The 4,833-nt window shown below is 41.4% G+C and overlaps 1 non-coding gene across 1 annotated transcript; it reads left to right on the top strand.

Annotated features, from left to right (window-relative positions):
- The first annotated feature begins 1,276 nt into the window (after nucleotides 1–1,276).
- On the top strand, nucleotides 1,277–1,338 carry LOC134386694 (U7 small nuclear RNA). The gene has a single exon (XR_010024522.1). It is a non-coding gene; the product is annotated as a U7 small nuclear RNA (small nuclear RNA).
- The last annotated feature ends 3,495 nt before the right edge of the window (nucleotides 1,339–4,833 follow it).

Genomic DNA, 4,833 nt, shown 5'->3' with positions numbered 1-4,833 from the left:
CTATTGGTCTCTGGTGGTCAAGAGTTGAGGCAGCAGCATCCAATTGGCTAAACCTCGGTCATGTGGAAGAGAGAAATATCTGGCCTCTTCAGCTTCTATACTGGGAGTGAATATCTACCTCCCAGCAGACTCTCACTATGGGGTTCTCCACAATTAGGAAGGGGGTTTAGACACTGGAGAAGGAAACAAACCAAACAAACAACAATACAAGCAAACAACAATAACAGAACCCTGTTATTCACTGTAGTAAGAGAGTAGCTGGGTGTTTGAACCATTGTTAGACCATAGATTTTAAACCCATCCCAGCTCATGGCAGCAACCCTGGCACTTAAATGAGTAAGTGTATGAGTGTTGAGTAAATTATTTTCTTCTGTAGAATTTTCTAAACTTCTGATTTGGTTTTTAAAAAGGCAAAAAGTTGAACCTAATATTTGCCCTGACAATGACTTAATCTGATTGTCTGCATGACTTCAAGGTTTGATAAAATAGCCACCAAAGGCTTAAAAAAGAGCCTCATTAGCCTTTGCTTCATGAACTAGTATTAATATTGCTTTATTTGTATAGATACAAGCTAAACAATTTTAGTTCATTTGTCTGCTGCTTGGTTTAAAAGGTAGACTTGGACGGGGTTAGATCATGTTGCCCATCACTTGCCTATTTGCTCTTAGACCTACTTTCTGCCCTCTCCCTGCTCTCTTTTTATTGCAAAAACTACATATCTCAGGCTCCTTTGCCAACTGTCTTCTTGATAGGTTCAGCCAGAGAGAGACACTAAAGGAAGCAAGGGGCAAGGATGAGCCTCTGTCTCTCTCTGCCTCTCATGACGTCTCCTGTGGTAGTTGGGTCTGCTTTGTGGCCTCACATCCTGCCCAGTGGCCTCTCCCTTCTTCTGGGCATCTTCCACTGGAACGCCCCAGCTTTGGGGCTCTACCACCGCATGCTATCAGCCTTCCAGTCCTGGATGTGGTAGTAGCTTTCTGTGTCTCTAATCTCTGGATAGTCTCACTGTTCCCTATTTGGCTTCTTGGTCCTTTCATAAATCCCTTTCAGTAAATTCTCATTGTTTGAAAGGTCTAGAGTATTGTTGGTTCTCCTGACTGGATCCTGACACAGTGTTGATTGCAAAACCTAAATACTATAGAAGTCACTTTATCTTCTGAATTCTAAAGTCATCAGATTCAAACAGATCTTCCTGTCACCTGAAAGCACTTCTGTTCAAATGGGGAGTTATAATCTGAAGCCATATGTGTCTCCTGCTCCATCAAATCCTTTCTCTTAGTGTTACAGCTCTTTTTGAATTTGTCTAGCAGGTTTTCCAGCACTTTCCAAAAAACCTTCCAAAAAAGAAAAAGAAAAAAAAAATCCTTTCTCTTTCCTCCTAGACATTCAGCTGGAATCCATTTCCCAATCATACAATGGATTGCTGGCAAATGGATACAATTTATGTCTGGCATTTGCAGGCCTGAACCATAATTGTCTTCCTTCTCTCTTTTTTCTTTTTGCTGACTGGACATTGACCCCAAGACAAGCCTGGAAGGACATGTTGAGGATGTCAGAGCCTCCATCTAGCTGGCTCCTTAGCTGTCTATGTGGAGCAGACTTTTCCCACATAAACCACTGCCAATTGGACTTGATATGAGTGAGAGAGAAACATCTGCTATGGTAAGTCACCGAGATTTGGGGGCTTATCTGTTATAGCATCTAATTTTACCTTTACCACTAAAATATCTGGGAAACGTTTTTATCAGGGAGCACAGTGGTTAAGAATAGAGGTAAACGGACTTGGGATCCCAGCTCTGCCACTTACTACCTGTACAACTAAAAGTCACTAAATCTCTCTAAGCCTCAGTTTCCATTGCTCCAAATGAGAATAATAACAGTATTATCCCATGGTGACATTTTAAGGAATTACTATACATAATTCTATACATAATGCCTATTTGCATAATTCTATACATAATTACCATATTATATGTAATTAGTGAGAGCTCAATAACTGCTAGCCATTTTTGTTCCTAATCAACTAGAAAGTAGATTAGATCTTAAAAATAGCTTTACTTGCTCTGTGTGCTATTTTTAGTGGGTAGTGTCTCACATAACCTTAAGGTGCATCAGTGTAAGTTGAGTGAAGTTCTATTTTTAGATAAAGGGAACTTCATTTATATAGTCAATCACATGGACACTGAACTTTCTTCCTGGGGTTGTCATCAGATTTTTTCCACTGCAGTTGCTGGAAAATAACGTGGCTGATTCCATCTTTCCAGGGAACCTTCAATGTGCAATTGAAAGGGTAAATAGGAACGGGACTTCGTAGTCACGGCCTCATGTGACCTCCCCAGTTAGGACTGATGACTCCTTCTTTCCCACCCTCATCGCACACTTGGCACTATAGGGCACGTACTTGTTGCCCAGTTTGCTTCCTTGTATCAGCATGCAGGAAACAAATAAAAGAAAGTTTAATGAAGGGACCATTAACAGGTAAGGAGAACCAAGAAGGGGTGATGAAGCACTTCCAGGCTACATCATGGGGAGCCACTATCAGCCCTGAGCCTGAAAGAGCCGGGGAAGGAGCAGTTGCTGGAATCTGGCTCAACTTGTAGCCCTGGGAGAAGGCTGCCTCTCGGTAGCCATAAGTGCAGGGGAATGCAGCCACCGCCAAGCCTCAGCAGGGCAATAGAGAGCTACACCTTTCTCCCCACCCACCCTTCTCCTGCTGTGCCTGCCATTGACAGAGCCCAAGGGACGCCAGAAGACAAGGGGGCCCAGTTGATGCTGTCCAGACAAGTCAGCCTGTAGAGGAACAAAGGAGTATATCCCGTACCCTGCCCCCATGGGAATGAGGACTTCCTGGGAATAGAGTCCCTGTTTCATTGCCTTTGTATCCTCAGTGCTCAGCAAAAGACACTTAATGGATGTGAGTTGAACAAATGAATGTGGAGAACAAAGATCCCTGCATTAAATTTGAAGAAAAATGTGTAACGTCCCCATATGATTTATTTGCCCTGGAGACCTGAAACTTCTTCCTCCAGGAAATGAGGGCTCAAGCTGATCCTGGGGCTATCAATGCTTTACAGCCTGTGGCATCCCAGTCCTTGAGATCCATCCTTCATCATGCATTGGCCATTGCTCATCAGCCCTGATGTCATCCCTTGCCTGTGGCCACAGTGTCCTCCAGCCTAAGTCTAGGCTGACTGACTTACCCAGGCTTTAGTGCTGGTTCTGAAGCCTTTCAGAAGATCAAGGGTTTCCACTGCCGCCCAATGGCCTGCAGCTTCTCATTTTAGCTTTTCTTGATAGCTCCTGAGCTGCACCAATCCTGCATTTTAACATTCAGGCTGATATTCTTCCTTTGGTTCTTTACTGTAGGTCCAGCTCTATCAATTGCTCAGGCTTTCTCAGCCAATGGATAAATACCATTTGCTAATAATGGCAAAAAGAGAAGGAAAAACAGAGGAGCGATTCTTATTTCAGAACATCTCAGCTCAGGGCAGGCATAGCTCTCCCTGCTCCCAGTAGGGGTGTACTGTAGAGTATGTGGCTTTCCTCCTTAATACTGTACTTTTCCATGTGGTATATTTTTTCCATTTTTGGTTCAGAAAAATATTTTAGTAATGAATAGTGTATAATAAATCAGCGCTATCCAGGGCTGCAGTCAATAAGATATGCATTTACTGGCAAAGAAAAAGTATTTTGGAAAGTTATAAAAACACGCCATATGAATAGTAGACATAGTTTTACTATGAAACTTCAATTTTTTTTAGAAATGATGTTTCCACGTATTTTAAATTAATTTATTTTGAGATGAGCCTTTTGTCCCAGGATCAAGTATACATCTAAAAAGAAAGTCAATAGGTATGTGGAAAATGTGTTTCCTTTGGCTCTTCTGATTGGCTTAGTTGCTCTGTTAGCTCCAAAGACCATCAGAAGTAAAATGATATTAGAAACAGAAATTTGATCAGAAGGGTATTATCCCCTAAGACCTCCTGATATGTGTGGCTTTAGTACTCACATAAATGGATTTTTTAAAACCCTTAGTCTTTCACAAGCATTACTAATCATTAAACCCATTCATGCTTTCTACATTGGGTGTGTCACTCAAGGTCGAGAATCAAGTTTCTTTTTGGTCATGACTTAGTCATGTGAAATTTGGCTAGGCTTACCTATAAGTTTTATCACTGGAAAGATTTTTTTGGGAGATGTGATGCTTTTCCTTCAGTTCATGATGGCCAAATTAGGAATTTGTGGGTGTAAAATAATATGTAATATTGTCTTAAATATATACATGCACGATCTATATTTTATTTATGAATTCACTGTTAATCGGATGCCTTTTTGTTTGAGCCCTATACCTGGTGCTCCATGATGTCAGGAAAAGGACACATGTCCCTGCCCAAAGAGTTTCTCCAGTTGAAGAGAAAATAAATGTTTAATAACCACATGGGTCAAAACGTGAGAGCCATTACAAACGTGTATTCAACTAAGCACCACTGGAGTGCAAGAGAGAATATACCTAGAATTCTGCAGGGGGAAAACTGAAGACAAATTCAATCAGAATTTCCTTGTTAGAAGCAGAGAAGCTTCTGAAAAGTAGAAGGAGATGAGACTGATAGAATTTGAAATAACAAGGATCAGTGGAGGAGATGATATGAGCATAGGTACCCAGAGAACACGATTTCTCTGTCAAGCATGGAACGGGTAAATATGTGGGCCCTGAGGAAATAGTTGAATTGTAACAGCACTGTGGCGGGCCATCTTATTGTCACGGGTGAAACAATTGTGCACGTGAATTAACATGTGTAATCTCTCCTAGGTAAAATGTTCAAATTGTGAAGA

Source organism: Cynocephalus volans, chromosome 9, assembly GCF_027409185.1.
Source record: "Cynocephalus volans isolate mCynVol1 chromosome 9, mCynVol1.pri, whole genome shotgun sequence".
Classification (NCBI taxonomy): Eukaryota; Metazoa; Chordata; class Mammalia; order Dermoptera; family Cynocephalidae; genus Cynocephalus; species Cynocephalus volans.
Note: the sequence above shows the minus strand (reverse complement) of the source record. Positions and strands in the feature narration are given on the sequence as shown.